This window comes from Stegodyphus dumicola, chromosome 3 (genome assembly GCF_044657685.1).
Source record: "Stegodyphus dumicola isolate Sdum_Otavi_A_Nest chromosome 3, ASM4465768v1".
In the NCBI taxonomy this organism is placed as follows: Eukaryota; Metazoa; Arthropoda; class Arachnida; order Araneae; family Eresidae; genus Stegodyphus; species Stegodyphus dumicola.
The window spans coordinates 196296559-196322000 of NC_140770.1; the positions used below are offsets into that span (position 1 = coordinate 196296559).

Sequence of the window (25442 nt, forward strand, 5' to 3'; positions counted from 1 at the left end):
TTGACGTTATGGAAATTTCTTCTTCATTTTTCAGCGTTAAAAGAATTCTGAGTTACATGTTCACATTTTGCTTCTTCAACTGCTACATATAATCGATTTTTCTCTGAAAAAAAGTAATTTCATCACGAAGAAAGAAATTTGCATGTATCATTTATTATTTTCAGATTTTAAAAATGAAAATATTCTTCATAGAATCAAATACAAACCGGGGAAGTACTTAGTGACTCTGACTACCGTGCCGAAGGGCCCGGGTTCGAATCCAGGAGAAGGCATGGATGTTTGTAAGTTTATAGTATCTGCGCGGCATGGGGGCACTCTAAATATGCGGCCAGTCGAAAGTTCTCTCGAGAGGTTGTTGGCACGGAAAGAAGGGTGGGAGATCCTCGGATCCCCCGGCCTATTTTCCTCCAAAATTGGGAACGGAATTCAGCAAAGTAGTACTGTTACCAGTAGGGTGCTCAAGGCTGTTGCCAACGGCAGACGCAATCTTCTCTGTTTGTCACGATGAATTTTGTGGGCTTGGTCTGATATCAGACAAGTGAGGTTAGTCGCAACAAAAACAAGTACACAACAAAGCAGAAAGGGAAGAAAAATTTCAAAACGCCTTCTTGAAAGAACTAATTTTGTTTCATCATTAGAGTATATTTAACATGGCTAGAAATGTCTGATTTTTTTAAGGCGAAGAAACGTAAGTTTTCACGTTCTGCGAATTATTAGAAGGCATTTTTTCAAAATCATTAAATGAAGCCATGCGGGTGAATCTTCATGCACTTGAGGTGCTTAATAGTTACTTAAATATTATAATTATATATTATACTTTTAGAAAAGTAGTTTTTAATGTATCTAAAAATAAGTCTTTTCTCAAATTTAGTACCATATCGCAACTCAGAATCAAGACAGTTTTTTAATTTCTTTTCATTTTTCAATAAAAATTTAAATAACAAAGTTTAAACTCTAATAACAAAAACAGCATTTAAAAATTAATTAACAAGTGTAGTTGGTGATTTACTTGGAACTCAAAACTGGTGCTTTCGCTTCGAATTGTCAGAAACTGTATCAGTCTGTTCGATTTTTCTGTAACATTATCTAAAAATTATCGAAATTATACTTTCAAAATAATGATTTTAATTAAAGAATTCCCTATTTGAAGTCATATTTTATCGTGGTCTAATCAAGTTCGGTGTGACTTTATTTTCAATCACTTCTGTTTCAGCCGGGACGTGTCTCTGTCTTTCGAAGGATTCAACATTGATTAAGGACCGCTGTAGACGCTTTGACTGCGACATGAACATAGCTTATTCTTTTCATGCGAGCAGATAGTTTTCACTTGAGCTACAGAAACTGTTTCAAATCTCTAAGTTAATATTAAACTCATTTTCTTAGTTTATGTATACTTTTTTATATCAACAGAAAACATGAAAGTAACATTTTTCATTTCTATCTCCAGCCAAACTTTATACATATGGAGGTAATGTTTTCGGTTCGAAAATTCGATAGTCAAATTCCAGTGAATAAGCACAAATTAGGGTCCCCACAGCAGGTTTTTACTTTTTTACAACAATGTACGTCTGTGTATGCATGTGATGATTTTGTAGTTCTCGATAACTGTTATATGAGGTATCTAAAAATATCATTTTCCATATTTAAGCTTTCTGCATTAATATAAAAAGTTAATTAGATTTGTGGTAAAATTAGACAACCGGAAGTGGTACATGAAACCTATAACAGTTTTTAACGGAAAACTATATTAATATATAATCCAAAGCTTTCATATTTTAGTATCTAAGGCTTTAATGTCGATGGAAACAACATAAACATATTAGATTTTGGCTTAAACTGATAAACCGAAAGTGATACTTTATGTGAAGCTCTAAACAGATTTTCGTGAAAAAATACATAATGACATAATCCAAAATTCTCACATTTGGTATTTAAAACATGCCTGACTGAGAACAGTATATATTACATTTATAAGCATTAAATGCAGTTTGGAATAATGACAAATGTAGTGAGAATAAGCTCATTTTGAAGATGGGCTCTCGTTATGAAGCCTCAGTCCTGAATTTTGAATCCGTTTCATTCTTGCGTCGAATCACTTTTCAAATACAGTCAAAAGTCGTTAATTCGGACACCCATAAACCGGAATGATCTATAATCCGGACCTCAAAGCTAAAAACTTTCTGCGCATGCGCCGCGTTGACACATGCGCATAAGCGTTTACGCCTGCGCGTAAGAGCTCTACGACTGCGCATATGCGCGTGCGCAAGCGCAGAATACGTTTTCGCGCGCGCGTTTTATGTATATAAGCTAAAATAATATACGGTATAAGCTAAAATTATCGAATTATCTATTTCAGTTAATGTTGATGATTGCGTTGTTCCTTAATCTTCGAATTGGATCCGGCTTATTATTTTTTGCAGACTGTAAGAGCAATTTTATAAAAGTAAACATGAACTTTCGATTATGTCAAATAGAATTTCCGATGCTGGAACTTCCAAAGGATCTACAAAACGAAAGTATGTTTCGATGTCCAACAAACAAAAAGTGGAATTGCTGCAAAAAATGAATAAAGACATGAAGAATGTGACAGAGAGGTTAGTGAAAACGAAAAAATTTCGATTGACAAGTTAGTCGGTATTCTCGGCACAGCAATTAACAGGACTTGAACAGCGGAACTTTGTAACTGAACAAGAAATTATGTCTGTTTATAGAATTAAAGAGAAAGTATTATCACATAAAACGAAGCAACTTAAACAACTTACATTGAAAGAAGTGTTTAATAAAGTAAACAAATAAATATTAAGCTTTTTTTTTTTTTTTTTTGTAAATTTTGATACCCTTTAGATCATAATTGTTCTTTATTTCATAAATTACGGTTTCATATTTTTAATTTTAGAATTTCTGCATGCCATCTTACGAATTTAAACTGATGATCTATAATCCAGAAAAATCGATAATCCGGAATCGTCGGAAGTCCCGACGAGTCCGTATTAACGACTTTTGACTGTAAAATGACTGTACACTATCGCTATGCATTATTTTTTTAAAAAAATAATATAGCAAATATAAATAGTAAGTTAAATATAAAAAAATGTATGGCAACACTTTAGCACTTTACTGGAAGTTCTAATGATGTACCGCTTTTAAAAATCATGTGATTTGTTGTTAAATTTTCTGCGGCTTTATAAGTGCGAAGAACTATTAATATTTAGATAAAGATAAAAAGGAAATAAAACTTTTATTATCTTATTAAGAAACCTGAACGTTGATATCATGAAACTTATAAAAAGCGTATGACAACTTTTAGCACTGGTACCAGAGCCGTTGCAACCTGTGCGACTGCCCCGGGCGGCAGATATTGGCGGCGGCAATTTATTTTTAAGTTTTTCACTGGGAAGTAGAATTTAGGAGCCACAGGCATTGCACCAGAAGTTGCCCCAACCCTTGAGCACTCTATTTGTAATTATAATGAAATACAGCATTTAAAAATTTTGTGATCAAGTTATTGATTTATGAATCCGAAACACTATGGATACTACGATAAGTGTGGTATTTTCAAATGAAAGCGTTAGAACTGATTGTATATGAGCACGTAAAGCTATCACTTTCCAATGTATGGGAGTGTAAAATAATATAAAACGAGCAGTGTTTTTAATTAACATTGAACCATAGAGTTTGTAAACATATGTTAGATTTTATTTAAAAATGGTCAACAAATTCCATATTTTAAATAGCATCGAGCATTAAGCAAAGTATCGCTTTAAGTAAAGATCGTTATAATGTAAACTATAGCATCTAGACTGCATTTGTCTAGAAATGTTCAAATGACCTTATTCAGTTTTCAAAAATGGATGGTAAGAATATCGCATGATCATAAAAAAGGCATTAAATTATTCAAATAAATCTATATTTCATATAATAAGCATAAACATTTGACATTTGCTTCCATCCTTTTTGCTCATTTTTAGAAACGTAAATCTCTTTTTTTGTCCAAAGGGACAATTTGCTCTGAAGGACTATTAATTTCGTTTTGGCATTTTGCGTCGAAAACTATAAACGGCGAATCACTTTTCAAATTGTTGCCACAAATAATGAAGAATCTGCGTGAATGTATGTACGTTCCTTGCCTTGTGATAAAACAACGGTACCTAGAGCCATCAAAACTTGAATAACGTAATCTTCCATAGAATATGGGCACGTGAAAGCAATAATTTGAATTTGAAATTTGTTTTATGATCGATTTCATATTTTGTAACACTTCAACGAATTTTTGATCTCCAACGCGCGAGTCTCTGTATCGGAAATACTAAAGATATGCTCATTTTAAAATTATTTTGAGAAATATTGCTGTTGAACTGAATTTTATGGTTTGAGTACGTAGAACGTGATATTTAATAAATAAAGGTAACACACAAAATATTAAAAGAACGCCCCTTGGGACGTAATTTAAAATCTAAAACCTTTCAGATTTTTTTTTCTTTTTATTAACTTTTAGAATGCTTTAGGAGAATTTCTCTTCGGAGGTTTCAAAAGCAGTATGATGGCTAGTGCAGTTTTTTTTTAACATCGCCCGTTTTTGCAACCAGTTTCTCTTAATGTGATTTGTATTTCTTATAAGAATTTTGCCATATATGTGAAACGCAATTTGCTGAGGGGAAAACTATGTAATTTCAAAAGAAATGTTTATTTTCTTATACATTAGATTTATTCCTAATTACGATTTAGTGAGTTTTACTAAACATTTTATGAAAAAGAATTCACTTAGTGGCAAATACGTAATTGTACTTTTATGATCTATGTCATTCATAATCGAAAAAACAATAAAAAAATAAAAAATCTGAAGACCTTTAGATTTTACATTACGCCCAAAGGGGCGTTTTTGTAACGTTTTGTGTGTTACCTTTATTTATTAAATATTATGTTCTTTGCATTTAAAGCATAAAATTCAATTCAACAGCAATATCATAAAATATTTAAAAAGATAATATTTTTAGAATTTCCGATACACAAGTGGAGCTAAAAAACATTTTTTCCCATACAATGTTGACATTGCTCACTTTGAAATAATTGAGATTGTTAATCAAAAATTTGTTTAAGTTTTACAAAATATGAAATTGATAATGAAACAAGTTCCAAATTCCAAATTTGGGCTTCCAGATGCTCATATTCAAGTGGAGAACTAGTATATTCAAAATTTGATGGCTCTAGGTACCGTTGCTTTTTGACAATGCGAGAAACATACATACATTCATGCAGTTATTCATAATTTAATTTCTTGAAATATAATACAATATTCTAATATTTGGTGGCAACAATTTGAAAAATGAAATGGCGTTTTATAGTAGACGACTCAAAATGCCAAAACGAAATTAACTAACCCTTTTGGGTTAATCGCCCCTTTGGGATAATAAATGAAATTTAATGCTCTTATAATCACAAATTACAGTTTAATATTTGGATGTGTTTTGTGTTAAAGTTTCAAAGAGTTAAAAATATATATATAAAATGTAAAAAAATAGGTATTACAAGATTAAAAAGAAACTGCAGTTCAACTAATTTGGTAGCAGATTTTAATATATTGTAAAGGCCCTTATTTTCGCGATTTTCGCGAGCCCGTCGTAATCACGAAAATTTAAGCCTCGCGAAATACTTTTTTTTCGCCTCAAATAATAATAAAAAAAATCAGAAATTTTTCACTTGCCCAAAATTTAATGATTTAGTGCACAGTAACAAGCTTTTTCTTGACAACTTTCTTTCTTATAACTATTTTTTGAATAATATACAACTATATTTCTTGAATATAAAACAATAAAATTAATAGAAGGCAGCTCATTCACTTAGAATACTATATATACTTCTTTGAAGCCATTCAAAATTATCTCATGTTTGGCTTCAATACCATTAAATACGCGCACAAGCCAAGAAGCGTGAATCGGTTTTAGTCGTAATATTCGCAAGTCCACAGATTCTTTTCCTCTAAAAATTGAAGCTCAATTGAATACCACTTAATAAACTCATTCTTGAGCAAACGCTTGATCTCGCCATTTAGACGGGAACGGAGGGGGGGGAAGAACTTTTCGGACAAAAGGAAGTTTCTTAAAATGCTTTATGCAAAAGATGTACTTTTGGAATTTTTCAACTTTCTCTACTTAGATACTTTTGAAATTTTTCAACTTTCGTTTCAGTTCATATAAAATTCGCGAAATTTTCAGCTCGCGAAATCACCGATATATTAATTTTCGCGAAAATTACGGCCCGCGAAAATAAGGGCCTTTACAATAACACCTGAGATAATTTTAAGCTAAACAATTATGGCATGCTAGTTTAAAACTAGTCCTCAAATGGTAGGAAAAAGTTCTGTATTATTTCATTGTAAACTAGGAGACATGTACACTGCTCAAAAAAAAAAAAAGGGGGGGGGCAGTGCTATATTTCCCGTTCTACTGGGCCGATTGACAAAATTCAAATTGCGTTCTTCATGTCTCGAAAGCGCGACTTAGGATATATATTAGATTTATATATTCTAACATAGGTATTTTGACACAAAATCGGACTTTTTCTGAAATAACATACCAATTTTTTTACATATTTCGATTCTACAACTCAAATTACGCCTAAATATGAAATTTTGTAAAATTTGGAGCGAAATTTACGGAGAAATTCACAAATTTATGTTGACACTTTTTTTTCAGTTTGCGCCAAGAATAGTTCACTTGGTGAACTTCTTAATATATGGCAACCTAGTTTCCTTTACCGTGAGAGGAAAAAAAGTCACCATCGTTCCTTTTTTCCAAATAATATTCTTTATATTATATTTTTAATTACAACTTATTATTTTAAGTAATTTTTTCTTTTTCGAATTTCATTTTAATTGTTTAAGTTACAAGTTTTTTTTTTTTTTTTTTTAATAATTGTTTTAAAAATTTCTATTTACCTATTCGAACTGCGTAAGCAAAGGTGCAGCGTTTATTTTTTTAACAAATAGTTTTCTTTATATATATTTTTTGTCATAGTTATTATTTTAGGTAATTTTTAAATTTTTATACTTTTATTTTAATTGTTTGTGTTGCATTGTCTCTTCAGATAATTTTTTTTAAATTTTCTATTTATTCCCTCGAACTGAGCATTTTAAATATATTTATTGATATAAATTTTCCAGAATGTGATTTTATTTATTTGAATTGCGTTTCTTTCGGAAGAATACTTTGTAACTCAGACTATGATGCGTTTGATAACTGCATATATTAAAAGAGAAAATACAGTAAAGCACAGTTAACACGCCTTTCAATGTTCCGTTCAGAAAAGATATATATAAATAAGAGAGATGTATAACCGACATTTTAACTTAGAATGACTTGCATACACTGCTTTAAACAGTTTTATTATTGTGCTCATTGCTTTACACAATTTTATCCTACATTTGGTTTCTTAAAATGTTATTCATATTTTAGTCAAATATTTTATTTCTGAAATCGCAAGAATTAAATATCATAAGATTAAAAGGTTTTAAATTAAAAAAAAATACTAATACTAAATTTTACGCAAAAATTTATTTTTTCTTCTCTTTTTCTTCAGGCATTCTACTTTATTCTTGGTCTTTTTCTTTAAGCATTCTGCAAGTATATTAAAAAGCATCCAACTTTTCAAATATCTTGATATTTCTGACAATCATTTTGAATAAAGTTATCGCCTTCCATTTCATAAAGGCCCACAAACGGCCGAGCGGTAAAGTCGCTGAACACTGGTAGTTCACTCCGGGGTTCGAATCCCGGTAAACATGCTGGTTGCATGGGCGTTTTCCTGGATTATCTCATGTGTACCGTGTATGACAGCTGGTTTCCCTTAGAAAGTTCTTCACGAAGTATTTCGTCAGAGCCTTTATCAGTCTTTAGAGGTTAAACATTTTGAAGGTATGAGATGAAAAGAAAGACTGGTTTCATCAAGAGGTTTTGGTTTGTTTAATTATGACAAAGCACACTAGGGCTATCTGCCTAAGGGGAGAGATGCCTTCGTGGATGACTTTCTAAGGGAAATTGGCTCGCATACACGTTACACATGGGGAAAATCACGAAAACGCCCATGCAGCCAGCCCGTTCGCGGGATTCGAACCTCGGACCGAACTACCAGTGTTCAGCGACTTTACCGCTCGGCCGCTGTTTCATCAGGAGGGGGAAAAAATTCCTCTAGGTGACATCTACATACAATACTGGATAAACTCCTGAATCTTCAAATAATTCGACTAAGAAAATCAGAGGATTCTCCATTTATGATACGATATAATGTTCTATAACGTAATTTAAATTTATACAACCATATAGTTTAAAACCAGTCGCTCTTCACTTTAATCTGCAATGATATCGTTTTTGTCTTTTCTGTTAACACAAGCTCAATTGATGGTATTTGCTGGTGTACACGTCCAAGTGTTTTCTCTTTGAACGCCTAAATTCTTTGAAGTATCCTGAAAGTATATTCAAAAGCGTCCAACTTTTTGAAACATCTTGGTATGTCTGACAGCCACATTTTCCCTGCAAATTTTTGCTTACTTTTCTCCCTAATTTTCTTCTTTCCTTCTACAGTTATTTTCAGTGCTCACACAAGAAAATTAAGATTTTTCGATTGCTAGACTTCCATAAATTTTGCATTCTTGTCAATTTTTTAAAATATCAATTACATAAATTGCGTCTCAACTGAAGACAGCTTTTCATTTTCTAGTCCTTTTTACTATAAATAAAGTTTAAAGCGAAGTCCAAAGGATAAATATTTTATTTAAAAGATTTTTGCTAAATGACAAAGAAATAAAACAGTCCAGCAGGGTTTATTCTGTACCACCGAGTGACCAGATTCTTATATCGGCTGAAACAATCTAAATCATATTAAAGATCCATTTTTTATACAATCTATAACGCGAGAGAAAAATTAGCTTCTTAAAACATTCTTTCTAAGAGGATTAATATAAAAGATTATATTTATATATATATTTTTAAAGCTGGGACTTGAACCAAACTGTCGAACTTTTAAAGTTTAATTTACATGGTGGTTATAATTAAAGTTCCAATTTGAAATGGTCATAAAAGGAAAACCACTGGACTAAATGTTATCAAACTTAGGAATCGTGTAAAGGAGGTTATGGGAATTTTTTTTCCGAGGAAAAAAAAAAAAGAGTTCAAAAACTCACCACCAGGGAAAAAATGGCGCTGTATACAATATTGTTAAATGAAATAAGACACGAAAACATCTGTTTAAAATGTGTTTAATATTTTCCGAAACGTGTTACAAAGCATGTTCAATGTAGCGTCCAGCATTTTCCGAAAGCAAGTTAAATCCTGTTACTACATTCTCAACAGCAGCTCTTAGCATATCAAGAGGAATGTTACGGACATGTCAGTGTATCACATTTTTCATTTCTGCCAAATTGTTTAGATTATCACCATAAACAGTGCTTTTGAGATATAGCCAAAAGTGTTGGCCTATAAGACATTCATTCGTGAAATGTTGCCTAAGTAACTGTGCGACACACGTGAGATGGGGCCCAGCCCTGCATAAAAATCGTATTATCTAAAATGCCACGTTACTGCAGTTCATGTATCACGAAACATTTTAACGTTGACTCTAAGTGACCTCCAATAACAGTGGTCCAGCTGTCGACTGCTCTTCAGAGAAAAATGGTTCAGTTATAAAACTAGCTGTCATTCAACACTAAACGGTGTGGAATGACTGCTATGCAATCGAATGCAGTAGGAGAATGCAATGGGACTAGATAGATAACATGAGGGATTTCTTTGGCCCAAATCGATTAAAAGCGTTTTGAATCAGTATCTTCATGTTTTAGTGCTGAATTCAGGCTTCAAAAATTACAAATTACAAAATTAAAAAATTACAAATTTTCTAATCGCTAATTCGTGGTTGTCACGGACAAATTTCTCACTTACACGGATGGCGCACTCGACTTTTATCGAATTTAACGTCTTTCAATGGTAATTTGCCTACTTCAAAGTTTCTTAAGGGTATACAATATATTAAACCCGTGTAATAAAGGTTAAGTTAGATTTCGACCAATAATTTCGTTTAACAATATTGCATATAGCGCCATTTTCCCACAGGTGGCGAGGTTTCGAACTTCCTTTTTTTCGCGGAAAATAAATTTCCATGACCTCCTTTACACGTTTACCAAATTTGATAACATTTGATCCAGTAGCTTTCCTTTTATGACCGTTTCAATGTGGAACTTTAATTATAACCACTCTGTATATTATTAAATTTTAATTTGAAGCTATGCGTTATACGTATACCATGCGTAAATATTTCGCTTTTATGGAAAAATAAAGAATCGAAGCAAATATACATAGGATAATGGACCAAAACTGAAAAAATTTCCCCTCCCTCCGAAAATAAAATATTGAAACTTCGACTTTAAATTTATTGGGTTATCGAAATATTTAATTTGACTTATCTTCTAAGTCCTAGTTCTGACAACAATTCTGTCAAAAATTTCGAATTACTTAAGCTGAAGTAAAAGATTTAGTATATATTCACTGTATGTTAATAAAGTAATCAGAGTGTAATAAAAATAGATTATAGAATTTACGCTGATACCACTTTTTGTCTGACTGCACAACATGTAATGGAAGAGAAGTCTTGTAGAGATCTGTTTTTGAAATGCCTCTAAAAGTAGATTTCATACTCCTTTTGTCGCTTCAATGTCAAAAAACTTTCCTTTGAGAGGCAACTTTAGTTTTGGGGAAAGAAAAAAAAATCACAAGAAGACAAATTTGAAGAACATGCGGGACGATTGAGTACACATACTTATTTTCGGAACACAAGCGGTTCTCCGACTGATTATTGAATAATGAAAAGATGCATTGTCATGCAATACAAAACATTTGGAATACGTTTTCTGACTGAAAACGTAAGATTAAAAGTCATCTGCTTAATTCACAGCCATTTACAAGTCAACTAATCGGGCAATTGCAGAATCGTTTTGATCCTAAGCTTGTAAGACAAACCTAATATCACTGGATTTAAACACTTCTTTAATCTTCCGAGAACGTTTCTTCTTTAGCTCATATTCCAAGAATATTAAGTGAATACAATTATTGCAAAAGAAATTGAATATTCATTTGCACTACGGTTTGGTAGTTTACTAACGAGTTAACAAAACATAAATTCTGCTTTTTGTGTCTAAGAATACAACAATATTTTAAATATTTACAAATAAAATATTAAATTGGAGATTTAATTGGAGCCTCACCAGTTGCCTAGCATAAGATTGTTAAATACTAATTGTTTGTTGCGAAGCCTAACCCAGGCTGCATGGTTGGTTTTCGTAGTTTTCTAGATTCTCTTTACAAAGGTTCTGTATGAAAGCATCTTAATCAAATAGCTCCCATGTTCTTTCTGTGTTCAAATAACCAACTAACCTAGTTTTAAGCGCGATTTCTAAGTTACTAGCAAAACCCGAATACTCATTAAAAATCATGTAGCTTGCCAATCGGGAGTAACATGAAAGATACGGCGCCAATAATTGAGTTGCTGTTACGGTACGCTGCTTCTAAACTTAGATGGTCGTTCCTTAATTAAATAGCCCACGAGCGGCCGAGCGGTAAAGTCGCTGAACACTGGTTGTTTGGTCCGAGGTTCGAATCCCGCGAACGGGCTGGCCGCATGGGCGTTTTCGTGGTTTTCCCCATGTGTAACGTGTATACTAGCCAGTTTACCTTAGAAAATTCTCCACGAAGACATCCCTCCCTTTAGGCAGATAGCCGTCGTGTGCTTAGCCATGATTAAACAATCCAATCCTTAATTAAATATAATTGATTTGTAACTTCTACTAGAACTGACGGTAAGAATTTGAAGTGCAAATAAATAATATCGTGTGCAATCTTGATTAATATAAAATTAAAAATATTTGCATAGAAAAATATTTCCATTCAGACAGAAAGTTTTTGAAATATTTGCAATTGCTTTATAAGAAGGATTTATTAATAACGTAATAATTACTTATCATATTACTGATGATTAGGATTCAGTTCTTGACAATTACATTCTAAATTAGAATTTTAAGGAAACACGCTACGCACAAAAATACATTTTACGATAAAAATTGAGTTGATTTTTATGTTTTAAAACTTCTTAAATTCATTTAATAAACATCGTATCCTCGTTGTTAATTGTGTGTATGTGTGTGTGTGTATTTAATTATGGCAAAGCACACTAGGGCTATCTGCCTAAGGGGAGGGATGCCTTTCGTGGAGGACTTTCTAAGGGAAACTGGCTCGTATACACGTTACACATGGGGAAAACCACGAAAACGCCCATGCGGCCAGCCCGTTCGCGGGATTCGAACCTCGGACCGAACTACCAGTGTTCAGCGACTTTACCGCTCGGCCGCTGGTGGGCCCCCGTTGTTAATTGAATCCAGAATGTTGGGTGTCGTTTATATAATTATTTTTACTTGTCCACAGAATCTGCTGATTTATCCAACCATTAAGTAGCTGCAGATCATTTCTACATGACCATTGAACTTCCATTAATTCAGTCTCTAGAGGGTTGAATGTTTATATCATAATTTGACTTTTACAAAAATGATTATTCTAAATCTTATGTTTCTATAAAACTATACTGTGCTTTTAAAATGTGGATGATAGTATCAGCCGCTCTTTCAGCCACTTCAAAAGACACAGTTTGTTTAGAAATAAATTATGCAGTTAATCTCATAAAATTCAAATAATATCAAACGAAAATTCTCAGTTTTAGACAATTCGATTTAAACGAAGTAAATTAGCCGCCGAAGGTAAAAATTTACTCTTATTTTTTTTAAAAAAAAGGAAGATAGAGAAATAAAAAAATAGTTAAAATTTGAATAATATCATCTATAATTTAAAAAATATAGCTTTCATATAGTATTAATAAATATTTATTACGCATCATTGAGGGAAAAAATGTGATATAATTAATTCTTCGTAAAATTTTACTTGAAATTTAAGGTTAAAAATAGCTGTGGCAATTCACTGTAACAAAAATCCATAGACCACATTTGGCGTTATTATCGCTCAAAAAAAAAAAAGATGCCAAATTTCAAAGCTCCAAAATATGTAAATTCGTGTATATCTTAGAAAATTTTGAATAAAAAAAGTCTAATTTTGTGCAGATATGCTTAAAAATACACCGACTTTAAGATGATGATAAAATTTTTATAGGTTATAATTCAAAATATTTTTCGAAAAATTTGTAAAAATTATTTAAAAATAGAAATTTAAAACATAAAACTCAAAAAATGGGCAAATTTTATTTGGAATGAACCTAAATTTCGAAATGTGAGAGAAAAAATCAAAAACGTTTAATGAAAAAAGAGATATTAATAAATATTTGCCAAATTCAATTATCATTGAGGAGCTAACATTTTGAGAGCTAATATTTTAAAAACTACTCGTACGATTTTTACAAAACTTGGTATTCTGGCATAATTTGAGTCGTAGAATCGAAATATGTTAACAAATTGGTATGTTATTTCAGAAAAAGTCCGATTTTGTGTCAAAACAACTATGTTAGAATAGTGCTATATATAAATCTAATATATATCCTAAGTCGCGCTTTCGAGACATGAAAAACGCAGTTTGAATTTTGTCAATTGGCCCAGTAGAACGGAAAATATAGCACTGTCCCCCCCCTTTTTTTTTTTTTTTTTTTTTTTTTTTTTTTTTTTTGAGCAGTGTACATTTATCTAGTAAAATAAAGCCATAGCCTAGCATTTATTTTATTCGATCATTTGCTTACCAGGCTTCTGACAAGCATTTCTTTTAAATAATAACATTTTCTATTTTACCATGACAGAATATCCACGAAATGAAAACAGTAAACACTTTGAAGATATTTTCTAGAAGTATTTAAACCTAGTTAAGTAAAAAAGAGTAATTTAATATTAATAAACTTAATACTTATTAAATTTATACGTATATATTTGCTCTTCCATTAATGTAATTTTATTAAAACATGAAATCCTCAGTTTCTGTCTATATTTAAAAAACGGCAGTAATAGTTGGATTGCAAGTACTTCCCAATCCAACTGTTATTGCTATAAAAACTATTCTAAAAATTGCAACTGCTAAATGTAAAAAAAATATCTTCATTTAACCAATGGAAGGTTTGTTTTTCAAATATTAAACAAACTACCAACGTGTGAAATAACATAAAAATGCAAGGGAAGATGATTAATAGATTTTATAAAACCACTGCCCCCAGACGGTAGAGTGGTTAAGGAAGCTTACTGCGATACCGAACGGCCTGTGTTCGAATCACAGAGAACGCATGGATGTTTGTAAATGTATAGTGTCTGTGCGGTATGGCGGCACTCTAAATATGCGGCGAGCCGAAAGTCCTCTCGAGAGGTTGTGGTAGGGAAAGTGAGAGACCATCGGACCCGCCGCCCGTGGTGCTTTCCTTCCAAATTTGGTGCGGAAAGAGCGAAATCGTGCTGTCACCTGTATGATGCTTAAGGCTTTTCCAATCACAGGCGAACCACGACGAATTTCGTGGTCTTGTTCCGATGTCACTGTCAGGCCTGTGAGATAGTCAGAACAATAAAACCACTTTCGTTTTTGCAAGGAATCTCCATAGATCCAACACATTTCGTTGAAAATTGAATCTCGAGAATACCTCTAGCACTCAACGATTTTATCCAACTGACCACTGATGATTACTCAGCACGTAACGAAAAGCAAAAAATATCATATATAGCCAATATTGTTTAATATTAAATCATTACCGTTTAGATAAAATCAAATGAACAAATTGGATAATTTCCTTTAAAAAAATTTGAAAGTTGTAGTAATGGATAAAAGATTCCCGATCTCCAGTTACAGTGGAAAATATATGAGTATAACGAGGTTTTTCGTAGTAATTCACCGTATTATTTTGTTAACAGATCGGAAAAAATTCCCTTAAAATAAATAAAAGTTAAATTATATTTTTTAATGTACTTGCATGAGCGTATGTTTGCCTAACCGCACTCGTTAATCTATTTTTACAATTCAAAGACTTCATTATAATCACACGTACCAAAATTTTAACATGAGGCGAGCAGTTATAGTATCGCCGCACCAACTGTGCAGCTCCGCCTGTATTTTGTGGGTGAACATCCCAGGGAATGAATCCATGGGTCTTCTACCCCTCTTCCCCTACCATCAAACCAAGTCTTAGGTGGTTCTTAAAGGATCCAGGCCAAGATTCTAAAGATTGTAAAAATGGTTCTAGAAATGGAAAATACGAATAAACCCAGACAATTCCTTAATCTTAGTTGTCCAAAAGCATAAAGTTCAAGATAAATTGGACTGTGAAATGATTCTCTTCGGAAAGCAAGCTGGCTTTTCTTCTAGTGCTATAGATGGCATCAGATGCGTGAAGACTCTAGCTGCTGCAAAGGCAAAGTGCCTCTTTTCTTCTTTTCCTCATCCAAGACCTCCTGCAAGGGACACATTTCATGTATCATTCATTCTAATGCTGAACTCTGTATTTGCTCTGAGAAGATAGTAGAACCACAGAATAACACTGTAGTAACGCAGTACCACCAAACCAGCTTGAGAGGACATTCGAATTGCCAGTATTTAAAATTACCCCATGCTGCACAGACATTATACACTTATAAACATCCGCAACTTTTCCAGGATTCCAGCCTAGGCCCAACGATACGGCAGCCAGCAATGCTAAACTTCATACCGACCAGGACAGGCATTACAGGCATAACATTTTACTCAAGCATTTATCCATTCATTTTATTAGAATGTACTTGACGATACACTAGTCGAAATCGGTGTGCTAAAGCGCCAAGCTCTGTGCTATAACACAAACTGTACTTACCTTTCATTTCACCCCATCAACAGTCATATTATAACATCTGATATTTTCAGTTTTATTTTTTTAGTGAAGTATTTACTGAAAAGAGAGAGACAGAGAGAGAGAGGCGAAAGAATAAAGAGGAAAAATAAGTATAAAATACGAAAGCTTTCAGATTTCAGGGCGTTTCTTAAAGTTTTCTGTGTTACCTTTATTTATTATAAATGTCATGTTCTTCGCACTTAACTCACATAAAATTCAATTCAACAGCAATATCACAAAATATTTAAAAACAGAATATCTTCAGAATTTTGGACAAACCATCTCGCGCAGCTGTAACAGCTGCTCAAATATAAAAGATTTTGCTAGCAGCCTTGTTACAATTAAAAATTACTAAAATATTGTTAATATACTTAATGTTGCCTGATGTATAATATATATATATATAGCAATAGAAATATACCGGGTGATTCAAAAGTCCGTTAATATTTGAAAAATTCAATAATTCCCTGAATAATAAAGGTAGAGAGAAACTGACACACTTGCTTGAAATTTTGTGGGGTTTTATTGAAAGCCAGAAAAGAGGGCTTAAAATGGCCAACAGATGGCGCTTCATATGATAACAAAAGCAGTAATTAGCATAACAATTGATTTTTAGCTATGTTCTTTATAACCAATTTTCAGTATGTCGGCCGTCATTCATCAACAATACCTGTAGTCGAGGGACAATATTGTAAACAGCACTGTACAGCATATCTATTGATATGATGAGAAATGGCCATCGGATGGTGTCTTTTAGCATTCCTAATGAAGTCGGACCATCGCGATAGACTTGCGATTTCAGGTAAACCTACAAGCAATAATTATACGGATTGAGACGTGGAGACCTAAGAGGTCAAGCATGACCTAAAGGCGGCTCAGCAAGCGATCCTCACCAAACGATGTGTGCAAGATATCTTTCACACTTCTAGCAATATGGGGTGGAGCGCCACCCCATATTGCTAGACTGCACCCCATATTGCCATCCTGCATAAAAGTCATACCTTCCAAGAGGTGTTTATCAGCCAAATTAAAGATGATGCGATTCTGTAATATATCGGCGTACCTCGCAACCGTCATACTGACAGTTTGAATAGCAGAACCACGCATTTCCTCGAAGAAAAAGCGTCCGATCCCGATTGATGTGGTAAATCTACAACTTGACCAACACACGGAGGCGAGGACAAAAAAGTAACAAAGTCATGAAGGGACTGATGCCATATCTCACTACAGCTCATTTCACACACGATTCTCATGCGGCGTCACTGCCATTTTGCTGTTCAGCACCATATGTTGATATTTCTTTGCATTTATTTCTTTCAATAAAACCCTATGTCATTTCGAAGCGTGTGTGCGAATTTTTACTTCTCTACTTGCAGTGTACCGTAAATTATTGAATTTTCAAATGTTAACGAACTTTTGGGTCACCCGGTACATACCCGTGGTTTGCACTGCTTTATCGAAATCTTTACTATCCTTATATTTATTCTATCCATCATAGTGAAAAATCCCGCAACTACGATTTTAATCTAAGTATTTTCCGCAAATATGCAGGGTCTTCCAGAAAAAAAGTATGACTTAGTATCTCTTCAGCGGCTGATAGTAGATGTGTGCTTCCAAGTTAATAAAGTATCAAATAAGGTACACTGTCGGATTTGGCTAAAAAAAAGACCATTAATTAAAAATAAATGAAATAAAAGGTTTTATTCTGCCCCTTTTTTTAAATAAAACTCCACTTTTTGAATTGTTGCTTGTTTTACTAAAAATTACATTTTAGGAAAATAGGCAATTTCTAATATCCAATATTTACAGGGAAATTATATGACTTAAGTCATTTTCACTCTAGGAGGAAGGAGAAATTATAAAGAAAAAAAATCTGAAAGGTTTCAGATTTTAAATTACGTGGCATTTTTTCAACGTTTTGTGTATTACCTTTATTTATTAAATATCATTTTCTTTGCACTTAAACCATAAAATTCAGTTTAATAGCAATATCGCAAAATAATTTTAAAATGAGCGTATCTTTAGAATTTCGATACACAGTTCCGCGCGCTGGTGATAAAAAGGGTCCCCCCCCGTAGAGTGTTGCCATTGCTCGCTTTGAAATCCTTGAGTTTGTTAATCAAAAATTCGTTAAAGTTTTACAAAATATGAAATCGATAATAAAACATATTCCAAATTTCAAATTTGGTCTTCCACATGCGCACATTCGCAGGAGGATTACCTCATTCAAAATTCGACGGCTCTATGTACCTTTGTTTTATCACAATGCGAGAAATATGCATACATTTATGCAGATTTTTCATTATTTAATTTCTTCAAATATAATGCAGGACTCTAACATTTGGTGGCAACAGTTTGAAAAATGAAACGGACATTGATAGTGATTCAACGCAAAATCGCAAAGCGAAAACAATAGTCCTTCAGGGGCAAAGCCCCTTTGGACTAAAAAAAAAAAGAATGTTTCGGCAATCGCAGAAAAATAAAATAGAACATTTTGAATTTTAGCATTTCTACAAATGACAATTTGAAACCAAGACTTCTAAATTAACATTTATCTTATATGCTACATTTTCATATATACATATTCAAAAACGTTACATGTTCTAGCAGTATTTATATATCGTTCCCGACACAGAATTATGCACATTTCAAGTAATTTTGATAATATGAGAATTAATGTCTTTAGAGCCGAATAAATCTTTCCCATAGTCGAATAAACCTAGTACACTTACTCGGCTATGGAAAAAAATACTTATTGAGATTTGTATCCCGTGGAGCTCTTATAAATATTTTTGTGTTATAAGGTCTCCCCGGTCTTCTTGGCATGCCTTCGTGGTGTGGTGGTCTGCACGCTGGGCGCGTACTCCAGAGGTCCGCAGTTCGTTTCCCGGCGAAGGCGTTGCTCATTTTCATCTTGCCTGCTTCCAAAAAATACCTAATGTCTCTACAGTGTAATGTAATACGAATGAGTTACTTAGAAAATCCTCCACGAAAACATTTTTCCCCTTAGGGAGATAGCCCTTCTGGGCTTTGCTATATTCAGTGATCTAACGTAATGTAATTATTTATTTATTTTATAAATAGGAAATATGAGTGTAAAATCAGCAGTTTGAAAGATATTTAGTCATACGACCTTTTTTAAGTACTCTATAAAATGAGACACAAAGCTACATGCAACCTTGTATTAAAATTATATTTTCTTGTGATCAGTATCTTCATTAATAGGCCCAGTAAATTTTCTGTCCTCAGCAAAATTTCTGAGAGACGTTTATTAACTGACAGACACTGTAATCCCAGCAAATACGCAAAAAATCTGAATTTTTCGAATCCAGCATTTTTATGAAGAATTCTTAATTTACTTTTTGAAGTATAATTTCGATAGTCCTCAATGTATAACAAAAAATATCAGTTTAGAAAGTGTGAAAATATATGAGTTTAAGAACGAGGAATTTCGAAAAATTCACTGTACACTTTCTCGGAATTGAATACTACTTGTACTAATCGATTCGATATGCTAACAAGAACATACGAGGGGAATATTCTCCATTCTTCCACACAGCAAAGGTGACTATGGCAAAGGAACGATACATTCAGTGAAGTGGGATTTGGAGCAAAGAAATATCTGGAAAATAAACTATACTCCTGCTCGAAATTAATCACGGGATTTCTGAATAATCATATGAGTGTGTTAACAGCTGCATTAAAAATGCATGAGGGTGAAATATCTTTTATTCTGTACCAAACGTAACTTCGCAGCGCAGTTTTTGAAATTCGTACTCTTCGGAATAGACTTAAAGAGTATAAAGAACGGAGCTTATTTGTCTTAAATTAAAACATTTCGCATACATATAAAAGAATCATGTCTGAACGTTTTCTTCAAATTAACGTTAATTCTTAGAAAAGGCGGAAGGAAGCCTGAAAGATATCTACTTCCTGTAATGTTCTTAAATGTCTATCTACTGCTAGCGCCATTTTTGTTTCCTAGAATGTGTTCTAATAAGTAAGTTTATGATTAGAATGGGGTTACTTAGATCAAATGCGAAGAGTGATCTAATAATATATGTGTAATAACAGACATTTATGCATTTTCCTTAATTTTCTTCTAGTTTCCTTAATTGTTTAAAACTTTATACAAAAAGGGGTCAATGTCAGTATTTTTGAGTTAAAGTGCTTTCTGTTCACTGTTAACCATTATATATTTTTATTATTATTATTCGCTTAATAATATTTTGGCTACTATGAAGGAGTTATATATCTTACAGCAGTATTATTATTCATTGTTTTAGTAATAGTTTAGCTACTATAAAGGAGTTTATTTCTTTCTATATCTGTTTTAATCTTATTTCTAAATTTTATTTTACAAGTAACAAATTCAGGATTTTTATTAATATGAATTTATAATTTGTTAGCCCAAAGAAGCAATTAGTCCAGAAGAACTTTTAATTTCGTTTTGGCACTTTGTGTTGGTTCAGTATTAAACGGCGTTTCACTTTTCAGATTATTGCCACCAAATATTAGAGCCCTGAGTTATACTTAAAGAAATTAAATAATGAAGAATCTGCGTGAATGTATGTATGTTTCTCGCATTGTGTAAAACCAAAGGTACCTAGAGACATCAAATTTTGAATAACGTAGTCCTTCACGCGAATATGAGCATCTAGAAGCCCAAATTTGGGATTTCTTTTATTATATATTCATATTTTATAAGTAACGAAATTTTAAGGAATTTTTCATTAAAAAAACTCAACAATTTCAAAGCAAGCAGCGGCAACAATGTAGGGAATAAAATATTTTTATTTCCAGCGCGAGATGGCTATCGCAAATTTTAAAGATATACTGTTTTTACAAATTATTTTAGAATTGAATTTTATGTGGTTTAATTGAAGAACATGATATTTAATAGATAAAAGTAATTCATAAAACGTTAAAGACGGCTCCTTTGGGCATAATATAAAATCTGAATGCTTTCATATTTTATTTTTTATTATTATTATATCAATATGATTTATTATTATATACATTTGATGTTTATAAATTCATAAGAATTAGCTACGCTTATACAAAAAATAAAATAGTTTTTCTAGAAGAATGTTATTATTTCAAAAGAATTCCATTACTCTCTCCCTATATATATATATATGTATATATACAGTAGTGGATCTTCTTTACGTTATATAATTTACTACGAACAGTAATATTATTTCGTTTTGCTAGTTTATATCTAGCTTGAATAATAACATAGTGCATAGAATTTGCATACAAATATTTATAAAATTAAAATATGAAGATATTAAGTTTTTACTCAACATACGATGTAAAAAAATTCATTAAAATCATCAGTTCCGTTTCACCATGAGCGGCAAATTCGCTGAACAATGGTGGTTCGACTCGGGTTCAAATCTCAGAGAACGAGTGGATACATGTAAGGGTTTATAGATTTCCCACCGATTACATGAATACAAGCCAGTTTCCCTTAAAAAGTTCTCCACGAAGAGCTACATACATTTGATTAAACGATTCACATATACTATAATCTAAATAATTCTAATCTGACACATTGTAACACTCACTCAGGTAAACATCATGGTAAACTCAATTAAAAATTATTGCTTTTATCTGACAATACTCCAAGATACAAGGGTAATTTCTTAGACCGATGAATACAAAAATTCAGTAATGTGAATTTAAAATTCTTCCCCATTACTTACAATACCTGATCTCAAGTGATTTATATCTGTTAAAAACTGAAATAAGAGCCTCGAAGTCAAGAGGAATCATACAGAAAACTAAGAAAGCAATTCTGACATTTTTCTGTTAGCGAGGAGACACTTTGCTTCAAAATGGGGTTCCTGTTGTGATTAACTTGCAAGTGTTTATATCCAGCAGCTGCCAATTTATCTACTTAAAACTCTAAAGATTCATGAGAGAAATATCCTTGAATTAACAGTCATTCTCTCCGCTTATTTGAAACGACATTATTGCACAGCTATTCATCACGCGATATTAACTGGCTACTACATTTGGTGATTGGCGCCCCATTAGTAGAAAAGTACCTTTTAGTTTAGATATTTATCTTCTAAAAGTAGTTTTGGCTAAAAATGTCATGAACTTTCCTAGTACTCTGACGGAAAAAGAAATTCCAACACTAAGAAGGATAAACGAAATTTAGTAGGCGTGCTTATACATCTGAAAGATGATGTCTATTCAAATTTCGCGCAAGGTGAATAAGTGTAGCACTAGTAGCACCACTATGAACTTTCAAATCAGATTTGCTTTAAGTATGCGCTGTAAAGTTTGTGAGCGTTATTTATCGTTAAGATATAACGTAGTGAGTTGATGTTAGTCAAGAATGCCTTTCAGAAGACGAAAATGCCATTATCATCGGCTCAGTGAGTTTGAACGAGGTCGGGTAATAGGGCTACGAGAAGGTGGAATTTTTTTCCGCGATATTGCAGAAAGACTTGGCAAAAATGTATCCACTGTGAGTGATTCTTGGCAGCAGTGGTCAAGGGTAGGTACTTGCTCAAGAAGATTGGGTTCCGAGAGGCCATGTGTCACAACTGGAAGGAAGACCGGCGTGTTCGGCGTAAGCCAGTGGCCCAACGTACTGCGTGTACAGCAGAAATTCGAGCTGCAGTTGGCACCACAGTGACACAATGAACTATTACAAGTCGATTACTTGAAAGACAGCTCCTAGCCAAACGCCCTGTAGCGTGCATTCCACTAACTCCAAACTGTTGCCGTTTGCAACAGTAGTGTTGCCAAGCTACAGCTCATTGGAGAATGGAGAGGAGATCTGTTGTGTTTTTTGATGGAAGCTGGTTCGGCTGATTCGTGCCAGTGATGGCCGTGTGTTAGTTATAAGGAGGCCAGGTGAGCGCTTGCACCAACTTGTCTGCGGCGTAAACACACTGGACCTACACCTGGAATTATGGCATGGAGAGCCTTTTCGCATGACAGCAGCAGCACTCTCATGGTTATACCACGCAACCTGACTGCAAATCTGTACGTCAGTCTAATGAGTCACCTGTTCTGCTGTCTTTCATGAACAGCATTCAACAGAATGTTCTCTAACAAGATAATACTCGCTCTCATACCGAAGTTGTAACCAACATGCTCTGCAGAGTGTCAAGATGTTCCCTTGGCCTGTTAGGTCACTAGAGCTTTCTCCAGTCGAACACGCATTGGACATCGTTGCACGACAACTCCAGCATATCACAGTCAGCATTAACCTTCCCTATGTTGACCGACCAAGTGCAACATGCATGGAACTCCATCTCACAAGCTGACACCCGGTACTTATATGACACAATGCATGCGTGTTTGCATGCTTGCATTCAAAATTCTGGTGGTTACATTGGTTATTAATGGTCTTAACCTGTGATCTTGAAAATTTAATCAGTTAAATATGATATCTAGACAAAGGTTTTGCCTAAATTTCAATCCTCTGCCTTAAGTTTTGCTTGGTGTTGGAATTTTTTCCCCCATCAGTGTATTTATTAGTTTTTTCATTTCGACCATCTGTGTCTCTATAGAACTCAAAGCATCAGAAAATAGAGATCCCAACATTTGATATGCTAGTTTCTGAGCCGCCTTAATATGAGTTCTATGTTCGCGGGCATCATGTTTATTCATTTACCAGATTCGGGATAACAGTGGGGGTTTATTCATTTACCAGAGTAAAACAGAGGGGCCCAAATAGGAAGAATACTTAACTGCATTCAGGAACTGGGAAATGAATTTAGGAAGAAAATAAACATGTGAAAACAAAATAATTTTAATTTAAATTGATTATTTTATTTCCTGTCTTCGTAAACATTTTATGTAGAAATCAACTTCAGTTATATACGAGGTCAAGCAGAAAAACATGAGGATTTTAAAAATGAAGTAATTCAATAAATAAAAAGAATTCACTTTTATTCCTGTTGTAACGTTACAGTTGAATGTGTGCCATTATCGGGGAAAATGTAAAAATAAAACTTGCACTAATATTATATTCTGGAAACGACATCTTGCAAATGTCATTTTCTTCGGTTCACACACTACTGGAGTCGATCAGCGAAATTTCGTATGACATGTCACTGCTTTTCTGTCGATATGGCGGCTATCTCATGTTGAATGATGGCATTTAAGTCAAGCAAGGAACGTGGTTCGTCGATATACGTTCTCGAGTTTACGTAATCCCACAGGAAGAAGTTTCAAGCCTAAATATCAACAGGCCATAATGACTGAATGATATCTTCATATCGGGAAATACAATATTCCAAAAGGATCTTTCCCAACACTTCTATCGAATACATAAATGGGCACTGTCCCATCCTGTAGAAACAGCAGTTCTGCTCAGTTTATGCTCCTTGTGTAAAGATATGGTGTAAGGAAGCTCTGCAGGATAATAATATGTTGTTATAAAGTCATTGTTACTCTCTGAGCATTCTTTCAAAGAAATGCGAGCCGCAGATTTGGACACTTTATACCAAACTATAACCCGTGAAGGATGTAGTGGATGTTCCTGAAGTTGTGGGAAGCTTCGCCAATTAACTCTAGTAGTGTATACACCGATAAGGACGACATTTGCACAATATCATTTTCAGAATTTTATATTGACACAGTTTTTATTTTTATTTATTTATTTATTTTATTTTATCATATTTTTCGATAATGGCATACTTTATACTGTAAAGCTACAACACGAATAAAAATTAGTTCTTTCTATTTACTGTGCTATTTGCTATAAAAAATCATGAGATTTTTCTGCTCCGTCCTATATGTTATGTTTGTAATTAGTTTGTATATGTGAATTTCAAGATAGTGTTTGAAAGGCATTTTAGTTACAGCAGTTCCCGATGTATTAACAACAGCCGAGTTGGTAGAAATATTTCAATTTATACATATTTATAGTTTATATAGAACCGATAAAGTAATATTTGACGTTTATCTTATATAAGTGTGTTAAGCTTAAAACATATTGAATATTCTCTATATGTATATATTAAATAACGGCATTCACAAGGAGCTTGAAATAGTCCAATTAAGGATACATTATTACCGTCTGTGTCCTAGATTTCACGATAGCCAGGGGAGAATCTACAATTTTGTCATAAAATTTGTGAATGTGGTTTTAACAATCCTATGAATAGCAAAAGGCAGTACTTAATGCCTAAATATTGTAATGTTATATAGCTTGTTGACCTTTTGACATTCTATTGTACGCACGCCTTATTTTTGCCAGCCAAGTTCTTATTATTAGTGTCTCTGTGTTATGCTCTCTATACTGATATGCTACCTTAACTTTTAAAAGCACCAAAGCTGCTTGTTTCAATAACTACTTTGTTTTCAGTTACATGTCATCAGCTCGATGGCTCACTAACACCTTCACAATCAGTCATATGAAATCTTGGCCATGACAAATCTCTGTTGATAATTTAAATATATTATGTTATAAAAAAACTATTAGGTAAAATTACATACTTGTAACATAAATCTATTTAATACGATTAGGAGACATATTCAAGTTGCTGTCGTGAAATGATTATGAAGCCTTAGTTCGAAAGGGGTAGAGCTCTGTAGGCTTA

General features: G+C 33.2%; 1 protein-coding gene across 1 annotated transcript in view; it reads left to right on the plus strand.

Moving 5' to 3' along the window:
• The window catches only part of LOC118203414 (uncharacterized), a 183529-nt gene that overhangs the window by 6078 nt on the left and 152009 nt on the right, over positions 1–25442 (plus strand). The window lies entirely within an intron of this gene.